Genomic DNA, 26,780 nt, shown 5'->3' with positions numbered 1-26,780 from the left:
TTCCAGTCTCTAATTGTGGGTTTTATTCTCCGGGTTTAAATTTAGAGTACAATCTCTGGGTTGGGGTTTTTTTATGGTCTACCGAATTTTTTGTTCATCAAGCTACAGAAAGCTTCTCTGCCTACACGGGCGAAGCAAAGTGAAGATTCGACAATTGTTGGGGGCATTTGTTGAGAGTAAACAGGGTGATTTAGGATAATCCTCCCCTCACCCCCGCTTTCTTCACCCTTTCAGCGGAGGGGTTTTGCTTTTTGCTAAACGAAGCAGGTCCTTTCCTCAGCTCTCCACGACCCTTCCCCGGTAGAAGCTAAAACGGCCCAGGTCGGGATGACCAAGGCCGGATAGGAGGGCCGGGATCCGACTCTAGGCATAGGCAGATCTCCGCTGAGATTTTGGAGGGAGCCGGTCCGGTCCGGCCCGGCCCGGGATTGGAAACGGAGCAGCGACTGGTTCCCGAGACGGGGTCCTGGAGACAGCGGGAGGAGGTAGAAGGACGTCGCAGGAAAAAGGGCTGGGGAGATGAGGCTCTAAGGGAGTGAAGACACCAAGAGCCACCCGAGAGTGATCGTTCCCCATCCCTGAGGGATCCATCCGGATCCATCCGAAGAGATAGGTGACAATATCCATGGGACGCTTTGAATTCTTCCCATGCAAGACGCTGGATACACCTGAAGGTGCGGTTCTTGCTCCAGTGGCTGTCCCCGCCATGTCCAGTTTAACTCCGCTCCGGGACCAGGTCTGATAGGTGCGTTTCCCGCGGCGGAAGCGAGATTCAGACCTGCAGCTGCTTCTCCTCTTGCCCGTAGCTCCGGGGAGAAAGGAAAGTCCGTCATTTCTGTAAGAGAAGGAAAAACACCCAACCCCTCTCCCAGCCTCACCAGAGTAAGCTGTGGACTCTCACGGTTTAGAGACCAGGGGATCCCACCGGTCCAGGGTGAGCTTTGACGCTCAAGAGGAAGCGGATAGACGAAGTGGAGTTGAATTCAAACTCCAAGCCAGCCGAAAAGTTCTAGTCGAAAAACCGGGCCGGATCGTCTCTGAAGGGCCGCCCACGGTTGGACTGGGAGAGACGATGGAAGCCACAGGCCTTTTTGGATTCCGCGACCTGGAATGACAGAGTCATCATTATAATTATCACTATCATCATCGCTCTGACAAGATCAAAGTTGGTTGGGTGTCCTCGGGGGTTCTTAACGCCGGCCCGGACGCAGCGTGGAATAGTGGATAGAGCCCAGGGCTGGGAATCAGAAGGTCATGGATTCCAATCCCGCCACTCTGCCACTTGAATGCTGTCTGGCCTTGGGCAAGTCACTCCACTTCTCTGTTCCTCAGTTTCCTTATCTGTAAAATGGGGATTGAGACTGTGAGCCCCACGTGGGACAGAGATTGTGTCCAACCCGATTTGCTTGTGTCCACCCCAGCGCTTTGTACAGTACCTGGCACATAGTAAGCGCTTAACAAATACCACGATTATTATTATTAGTAGTAGTAGTAGTAGAATCTCTGAAGCAAACTATAGACCAAAGAAACTCTGCCTCTGGCCTCGCTCGGAATACGGGGCTCTTCGCAGGGCTCCCAAAAACCGTAGTGCGAGGCATATCTGTAAATGACTTATTTATATAAATGTCTGTCTCCCCTCTAGACTGTAAACTCGTTGTGGGCAGGGAACGTCTCTCCATAACTCTGTTGATTTGTACTCTCCCAAGCGTTTTGTACAGTGCCCTACACACGGTAAGCGCTCAATCACCGCTTGATCGTTTGACTGGTCGCCGGTAGTCTCATCCTATTCAGCTCTCGAGGTCCGACCAGCCCAAGGGAGAAGAGGAGATCCAACCCGGAGAAGGGAGCTCAGCCGGGACTAAACAGCCCCAAGTGACTTTAGGTAATGATCGGCATCCTTTAGGTTCACTTGCATCCTCGAGAACATTCGGGGAAAAGCGAATATTTTGGGCCTGAATAATCTTGTAATGGCGGCCTCTTAGACCCGGAATATTGCTAGATTTTTCCCCTGCCGAGTGGGTGATAGGTTGCAGAGGAATAGGGTGGCGAAAGACGCCGAGAAACGATGCAGGGAGCGGGGGCTTGACTGGCCTAGATTGTTATTATTGTTATTAATAATAATAAGAGCAATAATAGCGGCATTTGTTAACTTCTCTGTGTCTCAGTTACCTCATTTGCAAAATGGGGATTAAGTCTGTGAGCCTCACGTGGGACTACCTGATGACCTTGTATTCCCCCCAGCGCTTAGAACAGTGCTTGGCACAGAGTAAGCGCTTAACAAATACCCTCATCATCATTATCATTAAGCGCTTACGAGGTGCGAGGTACTGTACTAAGCGCTGGGGTGGATACGACTAAATCAGGTTGGGCACTGTCCCTGTGTCTCGTGGGGCTCCCAGCCTCAATCCCCATTGTACAGATGAGGTCACTGAGGCCCAGAGAAGGGAAGTGACTCGCCCAAGATCACACAACAGAAAAGCGGCGGATCAGGGATGGAACCCATAACCTTCTGACCCAAGCCCGTGCTCTAGCCAATAAGCCACTGAAAAGAGAAGCGCGGACAAGGGGCGCCGGTCCGAAGGTCCCTAGATCTACCGAGGACGAGTCACCCGTGGGAGAGATCTTAGCTCCCGGGGGTCCCGGAGGAAGAGGAATCGATCTATCCCCGGCTCCCCCGAGAGCTGGGCCAGTAGAAACAGCATGTCCCGTTTTTCCATCCTCGCAAAAGCAGATAGTTCGGTGGCGTATTTTCACCAGATTTGATTTCACCGTCAAGGCGGCAGGGAGGAAGCCGGTCCGATCTGCGAGTGAAAAGGGGCCGCTATACGATTATGATACGATACGATACGATACGATACGGTTACCTATACGATAACCAAAATAATAACTGCGGTCTTTGTCAATCGCTTACTATAGTCCAAGCCCTGTGCTAAGGTTGAGGTAGGTACAGGACAATCAGATTGGACACATTCCCCTTCTCATTTGGGGCTCGCCGTCTAAGAAGATTTTAATCGCAATTTTAGATAATTCAGATGTGCTTGGTTGAGACCCCAATTGTAATGGGGAATATGAATAAAATAAACCATCGGGATATCGAAAGGAGATAGAAGAGAACCCTTCCGATAAGGGCCTCTGGGAGATCTCTAAGCACCCGGAGCACAGAAAACCCGAATTCACTTGCCTCTCCCCTACGCGGGCCAGATTTCTAGGCTTTCTAGTGAATTGCATGGTATTTGAACAGGGAAGATGCCGCTTTTGGATCCGGAACTTCGACCTGAATTCTCCGGGTTGATTTGAATTCGCGCAGAGGCGTGAGAAGGGAAAGGAGCGTTTCCTTCCGGCGACTGAGAGCCACAAATAAATGACAACGCCGGAGGTTTTCAGGGCCCCGGGCCAGGAGGGCGCCGGTCTGGGGTGAAATATTTCCCCCTTGTGGATTTGGATCGGCGGACGCAGAAGAAAGATTTGGGCCCACGCCCGCATAGTCATCATTTCTCGGAAAATGAAAGAAATTTTTTTTTTCCTCAAGCGGCTACATCCGAGTTGTCCCCTCCGAAGGGATCGCAGCGGTGTTGTATTTTATGGCATTTCGCGGTGTTGATTTTGTGTCTAAATGGGAGGGAATCTGTGTCCCACCTTTAGCTCCTAAATTCCTCAGATCTTCACGCCCATCCCGGGAAAAAAAAAAAATCTGGCTGTTGTGCTCCACCTCGCCCGCAACTCTGCCCATTCCCAGTCCGATTCTGCCTTTTTCCGAGATGGCCGTCTTCGTCGCCTCTCCGATTTCCGTTCCCCGACCAGCCGGTTCCCACGCTCCTTTTCAACCCCGTCTCCATCCTCTCGATCCCGTCTCTACTACCTCTCATCCCCGTCTCCACCCCCTCGATCCTGTCTCTATCTCTCAATCCCGTCTCTACACATCCAAATCCCGTCTCTACCCCATTCCGGTCCCGTCTCTCTTCTCCAGTGGCCGACCCCATACCTAATCTCTGCTCGTCTCAATCCCCGCCCGGTTTCGGCTCTACTCTCGACCCTGTCTCTCCCCACCCCAGATCTCGTCTCTACTCTCCAGATACCGTCTCTATTCCCCCGCTCCCGTTTCCATCCCTCCCAATCCCATCTCTACTCCTCGGTCCCGCTTCCACCCCCATCCCCTCGACCCCCGCACTCCCGTCTCCATCCCCCACATCTTCAAACCGGGTTTTAGAGAGGTCTCTGCTGGCCAGAGACACGAGAGAGAGAAAAAAAACCCTTGAAATACATTTTCATGCTATTCTGATTCTGCTATTTCTAAAGGGGAAAACGTGGCGCTGTTTTTTAATTAGCCGGAAAAAGAGACGGGTTGTTGGTAGCTCTGGTATTTCAACCGAGGTCTATTTTCAACCCCAAACTCCCAAACTAGCGCCTCTTCCCAGCAGACATCCTCGCTGGGTTAGCATTCTCCCCGTTGACAAGGGTCAATCCTGGAATCGAGACAGGGCGTGGAATCGCGATATTTCTTTGTTCTTGGATAGATACGATGTGGATGCGAATCGCGGTACAAGAGGGAGTATCTGGTCTTACATTACTTACACTGTAAACTCTTTAAGGGCAGGGAGCGAGTATTTTGACTATCTCGGACCTTCCCAAAACACTTAGTTTAGAATGCTCTGTACTCAGTAAAGGATCAGTAAATACCATTGATAGACTGGGAATAATAATAACGACTGTGATATTAGTCAAAGCGCTTACTATGTGCTAAACACTGTACTAAAAGTTTGGGTAGATACACAAGATAATCGGGTCCCACGTGGGGCTCATAGTTTAAGTAGAAGGGAGAACAGATTTTGAATCCCCATTTTGCAGATGAAGGAACTGAGGCACAGAGAAGCGAAGGGAGTTGCCCAAGGTCACATAGCACACAAGTGATGAAGCCGGGATTAGAACCCTGGTCCTCTGATTCCCAGGCCCTTGCTCTTTCCACGAGTAGAGACGCGATAAAGGAAGCAAGCTTCCCATGTATAGCCAGAGCTACTTTGAAAGGTGATTGCGATAGCTTTGTTCTCTCTCTCCTGGCTATGCCTGAAAACGTCAATGTACACACCCGTGGCAGGGCGCCCTTCTCCCTCTGCAACCCCTTTTCTGGCTAAAAATCTTCCTACTGCCTTGAAAGATTCTTTTTTTCTGCCTGCCCATCCCCAATTCACCGAAAAATAGGCTGTTCTTCCCCCTTCCTCTTGTGTGCTTAGACCCGAACTGCTCTTTCTCAGACGCCCGGGCCTTTCCAGGCCTCTCCGAAATCTGACTGACCGTAGGAAGGGCCCCGGCCCCTGCACTCCGGCCCAAATCGCTTCTTGAGCCCTTGGATCCTTTCCACTTTCCACCTTCCACCTTCCACTCGGGGCCCGGGGCGGCAGGAGCGGAGGAAGCGTCCGGAGAAGCGACGGCGCCACTACGGTGCCTCCGGCTCCCCCTGGTGGCAGCGGCGGGAACTACTCCGCCTCCTGCTCGGACTGAGATCTCCGGGAGGAGCTCGGCAGAGCCCAATTTGGGAATTCCAAGGAAGCCTTGGAAAAGGACAGTGATTTCTGCCCAACCCGCCTCATCCGAAAGCGGGAAGAGAACTACTTGGTTGCCTCGACAGGATGGCCCAGCCAACCGAGGCTCTAACCTTCCGAGATGAATTCCCCCCTTACCCTATTCCCCCCGACCCCGGCCACGAGTTACTCCGTAAAATTAACACTTGAGCCAGTTCGATCAGTCGTATTTATTGAGGGCTTAATGAATGCAGAGGACCGTACTGAGCGCTTGGGCTAGTACAATACAACGGACTTGGTAGGCACGTCCCCCGCCCACAACGAGTTTACAGTTTAGAGGGGGAGACTGGCGTTGATGTAAATGAATGAATTGAGGATATGTGCGTAAGTGCTGTGGGGCTGAGAGAGGTGAATAAAGGGTGTAAATCCAAGTACAAGGGAGACGCAGAAAGCAGTGGAAGAAGAGGAAGTGAGGGTCTAATGGGGGAAGGCCTCTTGAAGGAGATGTGCCTTCCATAAGGCTTCGAAGGTGAGAAGCGTGATCGTCTGTCGGTTATGAAGAGGGAGGGCATTACAGGCCAGATGCTATAGAGGAACCATCCTTTTCTGAAGTTTGCCTTTGGCGACATTTGACCCTCTTCCCCAGGCAGGGACCGTATCCTCTCCCCCGACGCCACCCCCTACGACCCGCACCCCCACCCCACCGCTAGTTCCTATCCCTCTTCATCTCGGTACCCAGGCACTCCGAAACTTATCATGAGGAAAGTTGCCGAAATTAGCAAATCACCCCCAAAAGTAATCAAATTAAAACGAGGAGCTACCGTGTCGCGCATTGCTTTGGAGTTCTGTTTCCCGGAACCAAAAGGCTTAAGGGTGAGAACGATCCAGAAATATCGGGGAGGGAGCCTGCTTTGGCCTTATGTCCCGAAAGGTCAGGGCCACGCTGTGTCCTGATGAATTGTGTCCCTAGTCTGTGAGCATCTTTGGCGGGAGCGGGGGCTGGGGGGTGGGGGAGGAGAGCTCCTTGGGACCACTGTCCTATAGCTACCAATAACCCGATATCAGCAGCACTGAAAAGAAGTCACAGACGTCCGCGGAACTATCCCAGCCGGGGCCCAACTATCGTGCATACGTGTGAGTCTGCCTGGGTCCAAAAGTGTTTTTGTGAGACTGGAAATACGTGTGTGCTGGGAGGGAGGGGGTTGCTTGTGCGTCTGGTCCCATGTACAGTATTCATAAAATAATGTACGTACACGTCTTATTTCGGGGATTGTTGGGTATGTGGGAGCGTGGGGTTTACACTTCGTGTGTGTGTGTGTGTGTGTGTGTGTGTGTGTGCGCGCGCTCCCGATCACGAATCTCCCAGGCAGGTACGCAGCCCCACCTCGGACGACTGCAGGAGGGAGGAGACGTTATTTGGGCGGTGGTCGAGGGGGAAGCTCCCCAGATCCCTTTAAAACCGCTTCAACCCGCAATCTGAGGAATTTGTTTAAAGGGAATGGTTCCCCCTGGCCCCCAGGCTTTAGGTCACGGGAGTTTGTGGGAGCCCACCGTCTCTCTCACACACACAGACACACCCCACACCTGCTCACACCCATTCCACTTTCTGCTAGGTCAGTCCGTTCCTGCAGCGTCTTACAGTCACTCTCACAACCAGATCCAGGTGAAGGCTTTTCGGCAAATTATCCGGATATTTCCATCATAAAAATAAACACCATGACATCATCTTTCGGAGAAAAAAAAAGCCCAACCTACTCCTTTAAAAAAAAACTGATAGCAATTATGTATTTGAATTTTCCGAGTAATTATTGTGCCCATCCAGCTACCCACACTCGCAAGAGCAACGCAGTCCCGCACTCTCTCGCTCTCAAATCCACACGGTGATCGCGCGTGGATTCTCACCCATCTCTCCAGGACTCCTCTCCATCACCCCAGGCGCGGTGCAGTGGGCGAGGGGAAAGGAGGAGGAGGGCCGAGGAAAGGGGAAGAAAGAGACAGAGACAGAAACAGGGGCACGTCTGTTAGCCAGAAGCGGCGCGATCCCAATCCCTGATCCCGCTTGGTTTTTCCGATCTTTCCGGTCCTGCTCTGCTGGGGATAATCTCGTTTTAGCTGGTCAAAGAACGGGGTGTGGAGGCTGAGTCTGGCCCCGTTTCTAGCTCGAAGCCCGGAAATGGGAGCTCCGAAGAAAGGGCCCGATTCGCCCCTTTCCGCCCTGCACAGGCTCTGTGGACCCTCTGCAACCCTGACCAGTTCTCGCTGGCTCAAAGTAGCGAACCGAGAGATTAAGTTCAGGCTTGGGGTCGTCCATCCCGGCTCCAAAAATTCTCCCTGGCCGCAGGATCCTGAGAAAGAAGATCTGGGTCAGGTCAGGAAGGACGGCTTCCTTCCAGGGGAAGCAGCGTGCCCTAGTGGATAGAGTATAGACCTGGAAATCAGGAGGACCCGGGTTCTAATCCCAACTCCGCCACTTTGCTGTGTGATCTTGGGCAAGTCACTTCTGAGAGCTTCAGTTACTTCATCTGTAAAATGGGGATGCAATATCTGTTCTCCCTCCTACTTGAGACTGTGAGCTCCCATGCTGGACAGGGACTGTGCCTGTCTTAATTAAGTTAATAATAATAATATTTATTATTAATAGTAATAATAATACGAATTGTGATATTTGTTAAGCGCTTACTCTGTGCCAGGCATTGTACTGAGCGCTGGGGTAAATAGAAAGTGACGAAGTTGGATACAGTCCCTGTCCCACATGAGGCTGGCAATCTTAATTCCCATTTTACAGATGAGGTAACTGAGGTAACCTCTACCTACCCCAGTGCTTAGAACAGTGTCTGACATACAGTAAGCCCTTAACAAGTACCATAAAAGAATAAAACAGATGTGAATCAAGACTGTGCGTCCCGCGCAAGTATATGGACTGTATCCAATCCGATGAACTTGTATCTACCCCCGCGTTTAGTACAGTACCTGGCACATAGTGAGAGCCTAACACATACCTCTCAAAAGTGGCTGGGCGGGGGGGGGGGGGGGCGGTAGCTGGGATCTGCAGGCACGGGAGAGGATCCCGGATTCGAGCCAGGAGAGGCTGTGACACCACTCAACTGGAACCTGGCTTCTCCATCCTCTCAACCTGGCCCAAGAAGGTCACGGGAGAATGAATATCCTAAGGGGACCCTTCATCCCGGAGAAGTGGGAGTGGAAGATAGATGGGGGAAGAGGGTTTCCAGCTCCTTCAGAGGCGAGGGTCCACGCTCTATTCTCCCATCTCCTAAATTTAAAAACTGCCTTTCTTGCTCTCAGGGGACAGAGTCCGCGGAAGACAGGGAGGGCTTCAGCGTGGGAGGGGAGTGGGGAAGTTAGAAGGTTCCGAGCATGAGATTGGAAGGGGAGAACGCCTTGCTCCTGACTGAGGGACTCGGAGCGAGTCCTCTCCAAGAGGGCTCTTGAGAGGGAGGGGATGCGTAGGGGTCAAGGAGGGGAATGAACAGCAGGTTTAGGGCGGCGTCACCACGGGGGCGACCGTATTTCCCGGAGGGGCCAAGTTCGGAGCCCCTCTTCTAGCCCCAGGCCCCATCTCCGTCAGTGGGCGAGGACCCTCTCTTCCTGCTTCATAACCCCATGTTCTTGGGAGGGAGCGTGGACCCTGGATTTCCTGGGGCCCTGAGTGGCGGGCGGCGTGGGATGGTGGCGGGAATCAGAGCCGGAGTGGCCGCCGCCTGCTTTCGGCTGCGTCAGTCTGTGGGGCGGGCGGTGAGGTGGCATGGATCCCATCCGGGGGAGAGCAAACTCCGGACCTAAGGCTGAAAGTGGCCAGCCGAGGAATGACAAGGCATCAAACGTACTCCCCTCCACCCTCCAGGTCCCGCAATTTGCTCTGGGACACCTACTCTCACTGGAAAACAAGTACCAAGTTTGAGATTCTGGGATGTATGGGCCTAGTACAAAGAGTACCGATTTGGGAGTCAGAGGACCTGAGTTCTAGTCTCGGATCGGCCCTGTGCCTGCTGTGTGATCTTGGGCAAATCAATCAATCGGTGATATTAATTGAGCGCTTACCGTGTGCAGAGCACTGTACTAAGCGCTTGGAAGAGTCCGATATAACAACATAACAGACACATTACCTGCTCACAGGGAGCTCACAGATCACTTCACTTCTCTCGGTCTCAGTTACCTCACCTGTAAAATGGGGATTCCATCCCTATTTCCCCTCCTACTTAGATTGTGAGCCCCGTGTGGGGTAGGGGCTGTACCTGACTGTATTATCTTGTATCTTCCCCAGTATTTAGAACAGTGCTTAACACGCAGTAAGCTCTTAACGAATACCACAATATATATTGGTGACGATAGTGATACAGGTGAAGACGATGGTGAAGATAATTTGGATGATATCGATCACGATGATACCAGGTTCCCAAATGCTTGGCTCCCACCCCAGGCCCGTTTCAGCCCCCACCCCCACCCCACCTCGCCCTTTCCTCTTCGCTGTGATTTTGGAGATTCAGGATGAGTACTGTGCGCACCAAAAATCAATCCATCAATGCCTCTTACTTATTGAGCTCCTACTGTGTGCAGAGCGCTTGGGAAGGGTACAGTTGAGCCACAGGCATCATCCCTGTCCTCACGGAGTTTATAATCTAACTAAGTGGACACCACTGCCTGGAAGTGAAGACGGTTGTACTCAGAAGATCCTGAGGTTTGGGGCCTCTCTGGGGAGAGCCAGGCCAGGCATCGAGCTGTTTGGGTTTCTGGTCCATTCGACCGTACCTAAACTGGGAGCCCTCTCTGGGAAAGAGCCAAATCCAGATGGCGTGGGGTTAGTTTGTTTCTTTCGTTACCGGAGGAAGGAAACCATGGGGGAGAAGGGTGAAAAGGAAGAAGAGAAAAAGGAGAAAGAAGAGGAGAGGGAGGAGACAGTGTTCACGACAGCATCTCCTTTTTGTCAGGAAGCTCCGGCCCCACCTTTGGGTAATTCTGCCCTGCTGGAGGAGTCCTACTAACGACATTAAAGCAATAGTCCTCCTGTCTGCCCATGGGGGTGGACAGCGACGGCGTCCCTCAGATCCGGGGTCTCCGGGAGAGACGGGGGGTTCGCCATGGAGGGGGAATTCGGACACTGTCCTCAGGCGAGGAGGGTGGGGGCGGCGGGGCTCATCTTAGGCCTTTTCCTTAGGGCACGGATTCCGGGATAGCAGAGGGAGCAGCCTACATAAGAGCAGCAAGCAACCGCCAAAAATAGGTGCTAGGTGTTGTCTGCAAAGGCTAAAAACGGGGGAATCGTGATGTGAAGAAGAGGGCGATTTTATATATTTTTAAAAACACCCACAGAAGGTGAAATACGAAGTGTGCGCGTGTGCGAAGAGAGACAGAGACAGAACGAGAGAGCGATCCAGGAAGAAAAGTTCCACGAACATCGAAAAAAGAAACCTAGTTTACAAATAGCCAGTGCACCGCTAAACTCGAGCAAAAGCAACGAATTCCAATCAGCGCCATCAAAACCGAATGTCAGCATTTCCCCCAGAAATCCCAAACTAGATTCACGCTTGCTGCTCGGGGGCCCCTTGAGCCCTCTGGTTTCAGAGATCCCGGAGATCGGAGAGAGGTAAACTGCCGGGAAGAGGGTCTACGCCTCGAGAGACGAACGGAGATCCCTCCCCGCCCGGAACCTTCTCACGGGCTCCGAACTGAGAGAAAGCCCCCTCATATCTCCTTTTGATTCCCCTAGAAGAAAGCTGGACAGGGGCCAAAACCAAGTGCCCGAGCCTTCGAAATGACACCGACGTTCGGAAATCAAATCCCACCAGTTTGGAATTTAAAAAATGAAAATAGCCCAGATAACCATTTGGAATTCAGTTTCTTTAAATAAGGGAGAAAAAAAGAAAGAAGGACAGATGGAAGGAGGAAGGAAGGAGAAGGAAAAGGAAGAAAAGGGAAGGAAGAGAAAAGATGGAAGGAAAGAGAGAAGGAGGGGATACGAAGAGGAAAAGAGACTGACAGAAGAAGAGAGAGAGAGAGCAGAGACAGAGAGTGAGAGAGAAATGGAGAGGGGAAAAGAATAAACCCGGGACTCCTACAGTCTCTAGTGAAAACAAAGTAACTTTAATTTCCTCGAGTTGGGTCTAACACAAAAGTCCCAACCTGGTAGTCACATGACTTTTAACTGCAAACCTGAAGGGAATCACGGACCCGAACCGTCCCTGTCTTGGGTTGTGCAAATCCATTCTGAATTAGAATGGCGGGGATGAAGTCAATTCTTCCATATCCCCGAGCGGATTCGGTCTCCCCAGCTCCCCAGCTGGGAATCCGAGCCGGGCTTCCCTGAGGTCTGTGAGGAGGAGAGCGCCTGGACCGGTCAGGTGGGACGGTGCTGGTCTGTCCCAAGCGCTTGGAACAGTGCTCTGCACATAATAAGCGCTCAGTAAATGACCGGCCCGGCCTCTGCCTCCTGCCCCTGGGGATACGGGACAGGGGGAAGATCGCCACCTCCCGAGGTCCTGAATTTCCTAGCCGAGAGGAGCGCGCGTTTGCCTTTCCCTAAACCGAGGGCAACGCTCGGAGCCTGAACGCCCCGGACACTTTCCCTAACTCCGGCCGCAGGTCGTTGGTTTGGGTCTGCGGAGGACGCTGGGGACCGGGGGTGGGGGGAGCGACCTCCTCGCCAACCCCGCACCGTCCCCCACCCCGCTCTTCATCTTATGCCAACGCACCCTCCTGCCACCCTCTCTCTCGCTCCCCGGATCCTTAGCTGAGTCGAGCGGGCGCGGGACCCCCTGCCCTTCCCGGATTCGCTCGGGAACGATTAGAAGGGCTAAATGCCCGGAGCCCCGCTGCGGCTCCACCTGCTTTCAGGCACTTATAGAAACGGCGGGAGCGAACTCAGGGACCCTCAGATCTATCCGGGGAGGGGTGGGGGGCTCCTGAAGGCGCCGTCTGGCAGATCCCCACGCCCCTCCCCAACCTTCCCACCCCCAGTTACCGGGACGCCGGAGGGACGTCCCGGACAAGCCCGGACAAGCAGTGGCAGCGGCCGCTGGCTTTCCTGGGAGATGTACGTTTCTACTTGAATCCAACACTAAAAAGAAGGGGATCCCGAAGATCCCCCAATACCCGTTTTAAGACGTTCCGCACGAAGCACTTAAATCCACACATCAGTTCCCAAACCGACGTTGGAAAAGAGTGAAGCCGCGGCGCATATATACCGGAGGGACCTTCTCTTTGCATCTATATTTTTATATTTCTTGACGTGTACTTGGGCATATTGGTAAGTGTTTATTATTAGGGATATATTTATCGCCAAGGAGGGTCTGCAAGTGACCGTCCCTATTGTGTTCGTGGGTGCGGTAGTGTACACTCGAACACACACGCACGCGTTCACACTCAGGCGTATACACATTCCACAACATGAAAACTGAAATTCGTCCGTACCCCGACCACTCTCGCAGCTCCTGGGACCACTATCCGACCCGGAGACAACTGCAAATGGATTTCACCCGATTCTTCATTTCCTTTAAGCGAGAGTCTCGTGTAGATGCTACCCCACGATGGGACGCAAATTCGACAGTCAGGGTGCTGCGGAGAGACCGAGGCTGAGGTTACGGAACCGGGAAGAAAGGGGGGATCTCGGGGGAGTGGAGAGGGTGGGGAACGGGGAGAATTTGAAGCTTCCCGGGCCGGGAAATCGAGATGGCGGTTGCCAATGACTCCCGGTCTCGCGGCAGTGGGAAGAAGATGGGGAGGTGAATGCGAGGAATTCTGTGTGTGCGCTTGTGCGAACGTGGGGATTTGGGCTGTGCATTCTTGAGCGAACGAATGGGACTTTGTGTGTAGACACTTTTGTGAACTTGAGGGAGTGTACGTGTGTTGGGAGGGATCCATCTGTGCGCACATGTGTAGTACCGTGTGCGTGCAAGTGGGAGCTTCCTTGGGCACGCATATGTGCAATCCTGGCATCGTGCGTTGAGGGTTTGTGTGATTTGGGGCGTAGCTGTTGACAGGCGTGTGGGGGTACATTTGCACGCATACGATTCGAGGCGTATGTTAATGGCTTTTCGTTGTGCTTGTTATTTGTGGTTCCGGGTGTGTAATGATAGTTTTGTGTCGGGTGTGAGAGAGCTTGGGTGACTCCGCGTGCGCATTAATGGGCTTGCGTGTGTACAAAGATGCGGTCCGGGGTTTGAGCGTGTGGACGTGCAGGTGCGGACGGACACTTCTCGAGCTGACTCAGTGTTTTTTCTAGCGCTGCTGCCTGATAAATAAACGACAACCATTGTTGACCCGACGGCCTTTCATTCTCCTTCCATTGCCTCAGCTCAATCACGCACTTACCCGAAGAAAAGACGGTTTATCTTACCCCCAGTGACTCGCCTATGTGTGTGTGTGTGTGTGTGTGTGCGCGCGCGCGCGCGTTGGGGCTGTTCGTGAGATTCCACGACCTGAACGATGCAGATGGACTTGTGTGTCTGTGTCTGTCTGTGTGTGAGTGTGTGTGTGTGTGTGTGTGGAGGGCCGGGGGGAGGTGGGGGAAGAGAGAGGGAGAGAAAGACTCTGAGAAAAGGGCCAATTTCCCCCGTACAATGAGCGCTAAGTACCTGATAAATAGGCGCTGGTGTTTATTCATGAGCAGGTACTTTGGAGATGGCGATTAAAATAGCCAGCCGCTCCCCCTCGCCAAGGTACTTAAGTCTCGGCAGGTGCAGCGCGCGGCTCGGGAAGAGGGAGGGGGCTGGGGGGGGGGGGGTTGGGGGTGAGGAGGGGAGGGGGTGTGAATGGGAGGGGGAGGGGAGCAAGGGGCGCGGGGCGCGCAGATTCCCTCGGCCCTTTGTTCTTCGTTAGGGGCCAAGGCCACTTAGCCGAGAGGGCTGGGGGTCATGAAAACCGCCCCCCGCTAATGATTAAGAAATCTCCCCTTTCCTATCTGCGTCCCCTGCCCTGCCTCCCACCTCCCACCCCCGCTCCCCGGCTCCCCTTGATTTGGGGGACTGCAGCTAAGACCCTGGGTACGGGGTTGGAGAAAACTCCGCAGATCTTAACAGCACACAACACTAAAAATAATCATAAACCAAGAAGAGGGAGGGAGAAGGGGCTGGCCGGGGGCTCTCAGGACAGCCTCTGTGAAGCCTCTTCTCGCTGGTCCTACTTTGAACTCTAAGGAGAGAAAATTGGGGTGGGAGTGTGTGTTTGTGTGCGTGGGTGGGCGCGAGTGGTATGTGAGTGTGAGAATGGACGATTGTGTGCGTGAGTGTGGTTACTGGGGCAATTGGGTATCTTCGCTCGGAGCGTGCTCGCTGCCGTATACTGAGCGGGGAAGCACCCCTTTGGATGTCCCTGGTGGCTTCTGGCCTGGCTTTTTTTAAAAAGATATTTATTAAGCGCTTACTAAACGCTGGAGTAGATATAAGTTAATCAGGTTGGGCACGTGGGGCGCACAGTCTTGAACTCCTCTGGGCCTCAGTTGCCTCATCTGTGAAATGGAGACTGACTGCCCAAGCTCACATAGCAGACAAGTGGCGGAGCTGAGATTAGAACTCAAGTCCTTCTGACTCCCAGGCCCGTGCTCGATCCACTAGGCCAAGAATGCTTCTCCGAACCGCGCCCGTGTTCCGTGGCTCGTTAACCAAAACTGTTCCCTAGGGTTCCAGGACTGAAGGTGCTCCCCTGTGGATCAGGAGATTCCCTCCTACAGCAGCAGAGGGGCGCAAAGATGGGGAGACTTGGAGCTGCCTGGTTTCGGGCAGAGGTGGCCCGGACTTCCCTTCCAGGACAAACCTCCTGGTGTGATACAGTCCCTGTTAAAAAAAAAAAAAGGCAGTCCGTCTGGGGAGAGCACCATTCGCGTTGTGAAACTGTCGACAGAGTCGCTCGCCGAACAGACGGTCGGCGTTTAATTAAGATGGGGGTGGGAGAGGAGGGGAGGATGTTCGGTTATTAAACCTAATAATGATATCAAAAATCCCGATCTCATAACCGAGATAACGTCCTCTCAACAATCGTTATTTATGACGAAGTAAGCAAATCCTCTATTTTCCGCATCGATATTTGTCGCGATATTATTCGGTTCCAAAATATTATTATTTTAACATCAAACTTAACTCTGATAATAATGTCCTGGCTCCAGCTCAGAAAAAGGCCCGATCCCTGTCACATTAACCGAAAAGTTTTGTTTCAACCTACGGATAATCCTAATCATAAAGCCCACGTGATTTTATTGTTCAAATGTGTTAACACAGTGACCATAGCAAATTAATCTGTGAAATAAAAAGTACTCTATTATTACTGTTGTGATTGTTGGTGATTGTTAGTATTTTTATAAGTGGTGTTACGTGCAGCGGCGCGAGGTTGCAGACGAGAAAATGGTGGCGATTTTCGTCTGTTATTACAACACCTTGGTCCCAAAGGGCCTCTCGGAACTGAATTTGCACTTACGCGTAGGGGAGAGTTGAGCTTTATTATTATTTTATTTATTTATTCTTTTCCATGAAATGAATTCGCATTCTCCTTTTTTTTTAAAAAAAAACTCTCTGGGGACATGAAGTGGAAATCAATAATACGGAATTTCAGGGGAAAGGCGAAATACCCCGATTTAAAGAAGGAGCTCCAACGGGCACCGGGGAGAGGCAGGCGGCTCCCCGGGCGGGGACGCTTTCGGGCCCGGGACTGCGATGATTCCGGACTTTGATCCGGGGGGTCGTCTTTCAAGTTCACCCCCCAACCTCCCGGGACCACTCTCCCGAACTCTGAATTCCCTGGGACAGGGCAGGGCAAAGCAGGGGAAAGCTTTGGGGGAGGGGGGTAGTGGGAAGGCAAGTAGCCTTCCCCTTGGCTCCCGCGCGTTTGCAACATTGTGCTTTGCGTCCCGTCTCTGAGCCAGGGTCCTACCGACTGCGCTCGAACCTCCACAGTGGCCGGTGACTTAAAAAAAAATCCCTCTTGATGTGTTCATTTTTTTTTCTCCCTAAATGAGCAGGATGAGGGGCTTTGGGGAGGGGCGGGGAGGGAGATCCAAAACACGCATCACCATCTCCCAGCCCAGGCTTTGTGCGCCGGGTCCGCGGCCTGGTCTAGCCTGGAGCCACCCCCCGGGTCTGAAGCCGGCAAAGGGGCTGAAACTCAAGCTGGTGATGTCCGGCCAGGGAAGGGAGGAGGGACGGGGAGAGAGGGAAAGAAAGAGGGAGAGAGGCGGGGGAAGGGACGGTACGCGGTGACGGGCCCCTCGCCTCCTGGAGGAGGGACAACGGTACCTTTGGGTTTGCGCTAGCTTTTGCGCATCCGACCTCGGCACCCTGAGCCCGCACCTGCCACAAAATGGCCGCTGGTGAGGAGGATGCTTTACTCCTACCGGCCCTCCTCCCCCCGTCTCCTCTTCCTCCTTCTCCTCTTCCTCTCGGGGGCACAGCGTCGGCAAGGAGCTGGGGTCTCTCTGCGCCCACCTCTCCCCTCTGCTCGCAGTGTAGCCACTAACAGAAGGGCACCTCCTCCCCTCCTCTCCCTTCCCCCTTGGCCATCCCTGCCACCCCACCCTCCCGGGGGCTGGGGGTTCAGCCACGTGCCCTCCTCCCTCCCCCCGCGTCCCCATCCTTCTCCCGGGTGATGGGGAGGCCAGGATAAGGCTCGTTCCCCAGCTCTCCCTGGCCCTTTCCTGGCCCTGGTAACCCGGATCCTGGCAGCTAAAGCCCCCAGCGGGACGCTTCTGCCAAGGGTCCGCCTGCCTTCCGTCTGCCATCAGCCTTCGCTGGGGAAAGAGGAGCCCGGGTTGGGCGAACGGACGGCAGCCACCCCCAAACCGGGGTATTTCCGAGACGCTCCATAGCCTTTCTGGCTTCAAGGCCCCGCGCGGGTCAAATCTCAGCTGTCTCTTTGCCGGCGAGCTGGAGGTTCAGGCTATCTAGTCCGCCCTCCATCTGGGGTCCTCTGCTCTGTGCAGATCTCTTCACTCCTCCGCACACAGCGCTCAAACCACCCTCTCCGAATCCCGCTCCGCGTCATTCCACCATATCTTCCCGTCACCCCGCAAAACTCCTCCAAAAAATCTTTCCCCCTTTAACGCTCCGGTCCTCTGTCTTGGTCTCACGTTCCATCGTCGCTATCCCAACACTTATTTAGCCACAGTTATCTAACGGTTTCTGTTCTGGGTTCCCATCTCCCCCATTCTTTTATCAGCTCCTTAAAATCAGGTATTCTGTTTCTTTCTCTTTCAAAATTCTCAGGCTTTTTACAGTGCTTGGCATAAAGTAGGCGCTGATACATGGTTTTGATCATTGAAGGGTTTTGTCTTATTTAGCCAACTTATTTAACACGGGTGGGTGATCGGTCAGTTGTTATCATTCCCATTATAAAGCTGGAGAAACTAGAGCTCAGAGAGTGTGTGTGATTTTCCTAAACCCACACAACACCTCCATGGCAGAGGTGGTGGTGGGGTTCCAGTCTGGGGGAAGCTGGTAAAAATAATAATAATGATAATCGTGGCATTAGTTAAGCGTTTACTGTACCAAGCGCTAGAGTGGGTACAAGCAATTCGGGTTGGGCAAAATCCTTGTCCCACATGTGGCTCACAGTCTTAATCCCTGTTTTACAGATGAGATTACTGAAGCGCAGAGAAGTGAAGTGATTTGTCCAAGGCCACCCAATGGACAAGTGGTGGAGCAGGGATTAGAACCCAGGTCCTCCTGACTTCCAGGCCTGGGGTCTAGCCCCTATGCCACGCTGCTTCTCACGTTCTCACCCTGGGCAGGGGGTCAGAGCGCCCAGGTCCCAGGAAGGTGGCAATAGAGATGGACCTGACACCCGGGAAATTATTTCGTGGAAGGGGCCGAGAAAGGCCTCCGCCCGCGGCCCAGCCCCTGGCACCCTGCTGCAGTGTGGGGAACGCTGAGTGGAAAAACTGTTGGGAGGACATGGTTGCGTCTGACTGGTTTCCAAGCGGGTTTGAGGCTATTTTTTTTTTCCTTCTACTCCTCTTCTTTCCGTGCTTCCCCTCCTCCACACTCTCAAACACACACACACGCACCACCCCAAGGCTGAATCTTCCTGGCTTAATCCCCGTTTCTTTGTTTCTCCTCCATCCTCAGATTTGGGGCCAATTTGGGATCGAGGAAGAGGATTTCTAATCTCAATCTTGTTGACCCAGCCTCAGAATCTCCCTTCCTGCAGGAGCTGATAACACACTCCTTTCCCCACCCCTACCCTTGTCATCTCCCACTTTCCCATCCACCAGGAGATTGGGGAGCAGGGGCCTGAAGAGAAATGCTAGGAGTCCTGGGTTTTGTTTTCAACCCTGTCCCTTTGGTTTCTGGATTGATTGCCTGCCAAGGGAAGGGGTACTGACAAGGCTTTTGGAACCCCGGAGGTCCTTGGATGAGATGATGGTTATGACTCTTCTGAGAATGCAAAATGTGAGTTCCGTTAATAGCAGCAACGCTTCTAATAAGTTATTGCTCTCATTTACCTTTCTGTCGTTGACTGGAATAGGATTGGGAACATAGAGGTGCAATATCAAACTCCAGCACAGTCGAAGTCTTTTCCCAGTCCTGGGCCTTCTTCCCAGAGCGTTTAATAAAGTCCTGGGTTTTAAACAGCTGCTGCAAAATGCCATTCAGACAGTTTGCCTGTCGTTCCCCATCCCTCCCATTTTGCAGATGAGAAAACCGAGGTTCAGGCAGTGAATCAAGATTATAATTCTGCTCTGGAGGGTTAGGCCCAGCTCACCAGGTAGATGCCAAATCTATCTATCTATCTATCTATCTATCTATCTATCTATCTATCTATCTATCTATCTATCTCTACCTATCTATCTATCCATCTATCTATCTCACCAGCTTTTCCAAGGTAAGATGGTGCAGCACATCAGGGACTGGAGAAATCCAGTCTGAATGCCATGCATAGCATTTTTTTGATGGTTGGTCAAATTCTAATTTTCCCATTGCCTGATTTATTTTAGCCCCACTCCAAATTCTTTTAGTCCACACTGATTTCTTTCAGGTCTTTAATTAGGCCTGCAGTGACTCTACTGTTTTCTTTTCCTTCGTGCCATCGAAAAAGACCTCCAAGCCCCACAAAGAAAAGAAAATACTCCTGGCCTCTGAGTGGCATAGCTTATCCTTCATTTTCAAAGATGCTGCAACAGGCAGTGAACTCTTACCCACATCGTGGGTGCGGATGAAAAGGCCAACACAAAACAGAGATTCCCCTCCATATTTGGGTGCCCTTAAATATCGCCCTTGATGGTGTGATATTTGCTTTCTTTAGTACCCCCAGTAGCATTTTCAACTCTGTTTTAGTGTCTTGATCATCTCAAAAGCTCAGCTCTAAAATAGACCTCCCCCTCCTTATATTCCCATTCCTAATTAGATAGAAGTTGTGGCCTGGGAGTCAGCAGGACCTGGATTATAATCCTGACTCTGCCACCTGTCTGCTGTGTGACTTTGGAAAAGTCACTTAATTTCTCTGTTACCTCATCTGTAAGATGGGGATGAAGACTGTGAGACCCATGTGGGACAGGGAGAGTGTCCAACTTGAATAGCTTGTATCTACCCCAGTGCTTAGTTCAGTGCCTGGTACATACATAGTAAGTGCTTGACAAATACCATAAAAACAACAACTGTGTACCCACAAATCCTCCACTGCCAAAGCAAAGTAGAAGAATCTAAGACATTTAATTAATAACTAATTAATTATGGCACTAGTAAAATGGTTACTATATGCCAAGCACTGTACTAAACACTGGGGTAAATCCAAGATAATCAGGTTGGACACAGTCCCTGTCCCAGCATGGAATTTACAGTTTAAGTAGGAGGGACTAGGATTTAATCCCCATTTTGCAGATGGGGAAATTGTGACACCAAGAAATTTAGTGACTTGCCCAAGGTCACACAGGAGACAAGGGATGGAGCAGGGATTAGAACTCAGGTCCTCTGACTCCGAGGCTCAAACTCTATTAGGCCAAGCTGCTTCTTTAGGTAATTCAATTCCTGTCTCCTTTTCCACCTCAGGTAATTCAGGAGGTCAGATTTTCATCTTGAATGTTCCCGTTAAGAACACCAATTCTTCCCTTTCTTTACCAGTGGAGAGCAGCCCCCCCCCCCGCTCCCCCCCCCCCCCCCCCGGGAGAAGAGCAGCAGTTGCAGCTGGATTTCTCCCCGTGCTTGTCTCTGGATTTGGAAAATGGAATATTGACCTACTCCCTTTCCATTCATCCAATCTCAAGTCCTCTCCTCACTGCTCTTGGGAATTTGTGTGCATTTTGCAGTCATTGAGCAAAACTAGGGCTGCCCCAATGCTTATCGGTTTATGGTCCGAACAGCTGGCTCCCCCACCCTCCCCCACGCTTGGAGTCTCAGAGAAGTTTAACCCCTTCCATACTCTTTACTCACCCAGTGGAGATCAATCAAACAATCAATCAGTGGAACACTTACTCTAGACTGTAAGCCCATTGTGGACAGGGAAAGCATCTGTTTCTAGTTGTACTGTACTCTCCCAAGCGCTTAGTACAGCGCTTTGCACACAGAAAACGTTCAATAAATACGATCGAATGAATGAATGAATGTGGGGAGACCACTGTACTAAATGATTGGGAGAGCACACTATAACAGAGTTGATAGACCACATTCCCTTCCCACATCGAGCTTACAGTCCCCAGATGGGTGGGTAAAGGTAAAAGAATGCTCCCAAGATTGTGGGTAGGGGTTGGGGATGGTCTAGGGGCCCCCTTTCCTTCAGCATTGCCCTTTCTTTGGCCCTTCCTAAGGTCAGCTAGAATTAACCCAATAATCAGAATCATTTCTGGCAGATCAGGCTGACACCAAGAAATAGTCCTGAGACACATTAAGTGCAGGCCAGAAATCAAAGCAGGTTCTCAACCTGGGATGATAAGATCAGCCAAGAGTAATGATAAAATCCCAAACTTAGAAGAGCATCATTCCCTAAGAGGGGGTGGGGGTGGGACATTCCAAGCCTTTCCTAGGTACAGGTGGGAGTAGTCTAGAGGAGATGATTACAAGAGTGAGATCATCCCCTCCTCAACACACCCCTCCACCTTGAGTTTGGGTCTTGAACACTCGTCAAGAAAGCAGATCTGGAAGACTGGCCAATTCTAGCCTAGCTGTGAAACTGGGCAATTCATTATAGAGAGCAGTATGGCCTAGTAGAAAGAGCACGAGGCTGGGAATCAGAGGACCTGGCTTCTAATCCTACCTCAACTGTTTGTCTATTGTGCGACCTTGAGCAAATCTCTTCATATCTCTGGGCTTCAGTTGCCTGGTCTGTAAAAGGGACTGTGGAACATGGACTGTGTCCAACCTGATTAGCTTCTGTCTTCTTAAGTACTTTAAGTACAGTTTCTGGCACATAGTAAGTGCTTAAGAAATACAATTATCTCCCCCCCCCCAAAACAAACAAAAATAAAACCCAGCCCACCCAGTCTAGTTCTCTGTTTCTGACAACAGCTCAAGGAGACTATGGAGGAAGAGTTGCTGGTCACTGTCCTGGACAACCATCCTCTTGGTTGACTGTCCAACACCCCTAATTTTCCTTCTTCTCCCCTGATTTTCCTTTTGGAAATTCAAGATAGACTGTTCATCCATCATCCATCATCATCATCCATCATGTATTATTTTGGTACTTGCTTCAGGGGCCTTTTATGGTATTTGTAAAGCCCTTGCTTTAAGTCAAACAAAGTTCTAAGTGCTGGAGTAGATACAAGTTAATCAGTCTGAATATAATCACTGAGCACAAGGGACTTACAGTCCAAGTAGAAGGGAGAACAGGTACTGAATACGCATTTTACAGTTGACGAAACTGAGACATAGAGAAGTTAAGTGTGTAAACTCCTGTAGACTGTAAGCTTGTTGTGGGCAGTGAATGCGTCAACCAACTCTGTCATATTGATTGGTTGACTTACCCAAAGTCACACAGCAGACAAGTGGAAGAGCGGGATCAGAACCCAGCTCCTTTGACTCTCAGGCCTGTGCTTTGAACCTCTAGGCCAGGCTGCTTCTCCTTAGTTTATCCAAGGTTCAATAGCCTATACTTTTTGAACCTTTGGATATACTTGGCTATATGGTTTCTCGAGGGAATGAATTCCCTAAGCTCATTCCCAGGTGGGTGAAGAAAAAGGTGTTTTGGAGCTACCACTCTCAGTCTTCGGTGGGTGCCCCCTGTCTCCTGATGCTGTGGAATTCTGAGTTCTCCTTGTCCATCTTCTCCATGTACAGTTCAAGTGGGTCCTGCTTTGTGTGCCCTGACTGAAAAGTCCTAGCTTAGGCAGAAACAGTTCCACCCCGCTGACCACATCAGCTGCCTCTCTCCATCCCTTCAGCTCCACTCTGTCTGGGGATGCAGAACTTCCCACTGGAACCCAAGTGAAGGTGGACCAGGGTTTAACAGCCCGCCAGAACTGGGCCATGATTGATTCTCTCTTTCCTTCATGGACAAGACCAGCATTCTGTGGCCTTTCTGGCTGCTCCTGCACGCTGGACAGGTGATTGAAAAGGGCAGTTTCAGTGACCTGTCCACTTTCCCAAGTCCATTCTGATGGCACCGACACCATTCCCGGGTCGTTGTCATTTGGAGGTTTTTCTTGCCTTTGCCTTTTCTGTTGCACTTCTTTGCCTTTGCTCACACTGAGGCTCCACCTGCCATTTTTCATTTCGCTCACTCTGCTTCCTGAATTTTTCCTGAAGCTTTCCCTAGTTGCCTGGTGGCCTCTCACCAACCCGGAGTATTTAGGGATGTCTACAAACTGGGAAATTTCCCCGCACACTGCCTGAACAGATTATTGATGAAACACGTTCAACAAAATTGGGCCTAGAGCAGATCCCTAGAGACCCCACTATTTCTCCATCCTAAAAATGTGGCCATTCACCCTACTCTTTGTTTCCTAGCTTTTAGCCAGTTTTCTAAAGTGTTCCCTTTAATCACAGTTTTTTATGTAAAAACCTGTCAAAGAACCCTTTGAAAATTAAGCTAACGATTTCCCTCTATCCACATGCTTATTGATCCCTTCAAAGAACTCCAGAAAATAGAACTCCAGAAAATGAGTTCTCCTTAAGAACCCATATTATCCATCTTCCCAATAGACTATTTTCCTAAGTGTTCACGGATCTTAAACTTAATTATAGATTCTGCCCATTTGCTAGATGTAGAAATTAGATGCATGAGTCTATAATTCTAGAGCTACCTCTTGAACCCTTCATATGGATGGGTAGTTACACTGGTGAACAGCCTGTCCTGGGCACAGTGACTTTTTGTAATAATAGGTTGCACGCTCTTGTCAGGGATTCTGCATTTCCCCACTGAGTTTCTTCAGACCTCTAGAGTTGATCGGCTGGGTGTAAAGCAATGCACGTAGTTACCCCAATCTGATTGAATTGCCCTATCCAGTCTACTTCAAAAAACAGTTTGGATGTGGGAATCTCACATGTTCCAATTACGGAGAAGTAACCCAATCAGTCCATTTTCCTTAACTGACCCGGTTCAGCCTGACATAGAAAAGTCTGGGCTTTACTGGGGGATAAGAAAGTATGGGAGGAGTGGGGAGGAAGGGAATGTTATTTTGCATTTTAACATGTGGAAATATTGCAAAGTAGGGAAAACAACCTGCAGTTACTATTGCCGAGTCAAGTGCTGTGACACTTTTTGTACAAGGGCTGCATCCCCAAACACACTAGAGATCCAGCATGATGTAGTGGCTAAGAGCACAGGCCTGGGAGTCAGAAGATCATGTGTTCGAATCCCAGCTCCCCCACTTGTCTGGTGTGTGACCTTGGGCAGGTCACTTCACTTCTCTTTGTCTCAGTTACCTCATCTGTAAAGTGGGGTTTGGGGCTGTGAGCCCCATGTGGGACAGGGACTTGTCCACCTCGATTTGCTTGTGTCTACCCCAGCATTTAATCCAGTGCCTGGGCGCATGCTAAGCACTTAAAAGATACTATTATTATTACTATTATTAGATCCAGGCAGCCCAAGGGGTGCAAACAATGAGCTGGTGACTTCCTCAGCCCCCAGGAAACCGTGAAGGTGCTGGAAAAGGAGTCGCTAGTTTTTAAACTATCTGTTCCCAAGCACCTAGTACAGTGCTCCGTACAGTGATCAATGAGAATTCAGTTCAGTGCTCTGCTTAGAGAAGGAGCCCAGTTCAACTCACTTCACATACTAGGTGCCCAGTCGATACTAGTGATCAATCAATCCATCATTGGTATTTATTGTACACTTACTGTGTGCAGAGCCCTGTACTAAAACCCTGAGGGAGGACAAAGATGATGATACAGAGACTCGGGGATTGGATTTTGGACTCAATACCCTGTAGCCAGACACCTGTTCTCTCTGAAACTCAGTTTCCCCACTTGCTGAAGGAGGAGGTGGAAGTTGGGGCCCTGGCGAAAGCAGCTTGATCCCCCCTTCTCAGACTCTGATCAGGAAACTTTGGGTGGGGACAGGGGAGATCAGACCCCTCTGGGAACCCCCCAGGAAGCCCAGCTCTCCCAGATTCCGGTTCCCTAAATTAAACCTTTCCCCTCGCAGCTGCGGAAGAAATCCAGGACTCTGCGGTTGCCTGTAGCCTTTCCCTGTCAGCCGAGGCAAGAGGGGAGCCCCGGAGGGTGGGGGCAGAAGGACGGATGGCGAGATTCTGGCCCAAGAGCTAGAAAGGGCCTAGCCGAGGTCAAGAGGAGGAGAAGGGGGAAAAACGGGGTTAGGGAGAAATTCCTTAGGCACCTTCTGGAGGGCTCTCGATCTAGGCCAAAGCAGAGACGGAGGGACAGAGAAATAGAGAGATAAAGGGTCTGACGATCAAAGAGATCATCTGTGACGGACATCCATAGAGCAGGAGTTAGAGAGGGAGTGACCCAGAGGCACGGAGAGATCTAGAGAAAGTCGGAGGCAGAGACAGAGCTTGAAGGCCAGAGACAGCAAAAGACAGAGGGTGGAAGGAAAGGATCCGCGAGGGGAAGAGAAGAGAGGGAGGGAAAGAGAAGAAAGTCGGAGGACACCAGAGAGGGAGGCCTGGGTGCAGTCCAGAAGACCCCCCACCTCTGTCGCCGCCCCGCGCCGTCCCTCTCCGGGGACGGGCCCAGGCCTCGGGGGCCCCCCGCCCTTAGCAGGGGTGGCACCGAGGATCCGCCCTGGATACGTCGTCAGCCCCTCCGCAGGGGCGGGGGTGGGTGGGGACCAGGGCCCCCCACCCCCTCCTAGGGGCAGAGGGTGATGTCCCAGCTCCCCAGTGGGGAGGGGGCTAACCGGAGTCTGCAAGACAGGAAAAACTGCCCTTACCTTCTAGCGGACCCAGGAGTCCGCGGCGTCCGGCGGAGTGCATAGGCGGAGCAGATTCCTGCCCGGAGATTCCGGGCGGATAGTCGGTGTGCGGGTGCAAGGGGGAGGGGGAAGGAGATACCCGTGAGCCTCCCCAACCTTGTCATCCCCCTGCAGCCCGCCCGGGGAGCGCGGGAGGATGGGAGTGGGGAGGGGGCCGGGGAGGGGGCTGGGCAGGCTGGAACTTCTCTCTCTCGGCCCGGGGACTGGGGGACTTTGCCGGCAGCCGCTGGCAGCCGGGCCCAGCCCCGGGCGGGGAATAAAGGGCGATTGTCAGAGGCGAACAAAAGGCGGCGACCAGAAGGAGCGGCGCCACCCGAGGCCCTGAACTTGGCCTTGAACTTGGAGTTGACACTTGGGGCGGGCGGGGCCTGAGCTGCTACCAGTCCCCCCAACCGGACGTGGGTTCAAATTAGAGGATGGATGAGGGGGGATCCGGGGGCAATACCCCTCCCCCCAGCTCACCGGGAGCAAGACACCCCCGCAAAAAAAAAAACCCCAAACAACAAAACACTGGGGGCTGGAGAGACCCTGGCCATTTCTCTATTTCTGAGGCTCTGGGTTCAGGGGTCACTTCTCCCTCGCCATCTCCCGTCGGGGAATCTGGGTGTCGTTGAAATCTGGTAGGAGGGAGGCGGGGGGTGGGGGGAGGGGAAGGGGTGCAGGGAGAAAGGGATTTGGGGGAGATAGAGGGAGGGGTGCGAGGAGGGCCCGGGAGAGAAGAGAGATAGGAAGGGTGGTGGGGACGAGAGGGGGAAGGGAAGGAGGGTAGGGGAGAAGGGTGGCTGTTGGGAGCTGCCCCGGGCCGTGGGGTGTCGTTTCCCCCCACCCTCCCCCCGCCGCCCCCATTCTCAGCCCCGCCTCCAGCCCCGCCGCCTCTCGGCCCGGCCCTGCCCGGCCCGGGCATTCTCCGCACGTCCCGTCTGCGCGCCGCTCTCCGCTGTTCAGTCGCTAATTGAACGTTAA

The 26,780-nt window shown here is 52.1% G+C and overlaps 1 long non-coding RNA gene across 1 annotated transcript; it reads right to left on the bottom strand.

Moving 5' to 3' along the window:
- LOC114812206 lies at positions 1-26,087 on the bottom strand. Its single transcript, XR_003759857.2, has 2 exons — positions 25,776-26,087; positions 1-1,105 (listed from the first exon to the last, which is right to left on the bottom strand). It is a non-coding gene; the product is annotated as an uncharacterized LOC114812206 (long non-coding RNA).
- Between the last annotated feature and the right edge of the window lie 693 nt (positions 26,088-26,780).

Source organism: Ornithorhynchus anatinus, chromosome 5 (genome assembly GCF_004115215.2).
Source record: "Ornithorhynchus anatinus isolate Pmale09 chromosome 5, mOrnAna1.pri.v4, whole genome shotgun sequence".
Taxonomy (NCBI): domain Eukaryota; kingdom Metazoa; phylum Chordata; class Mammalia; order Monotremata; family Ornithorhynchidae; genus Ornithorhynchus; species Ornithorhynchus anatinus.
Note: the sequence above shows the minus strand (reverse complement) of the source record. Positions and strands in the feature narration are given on the sequence as shown.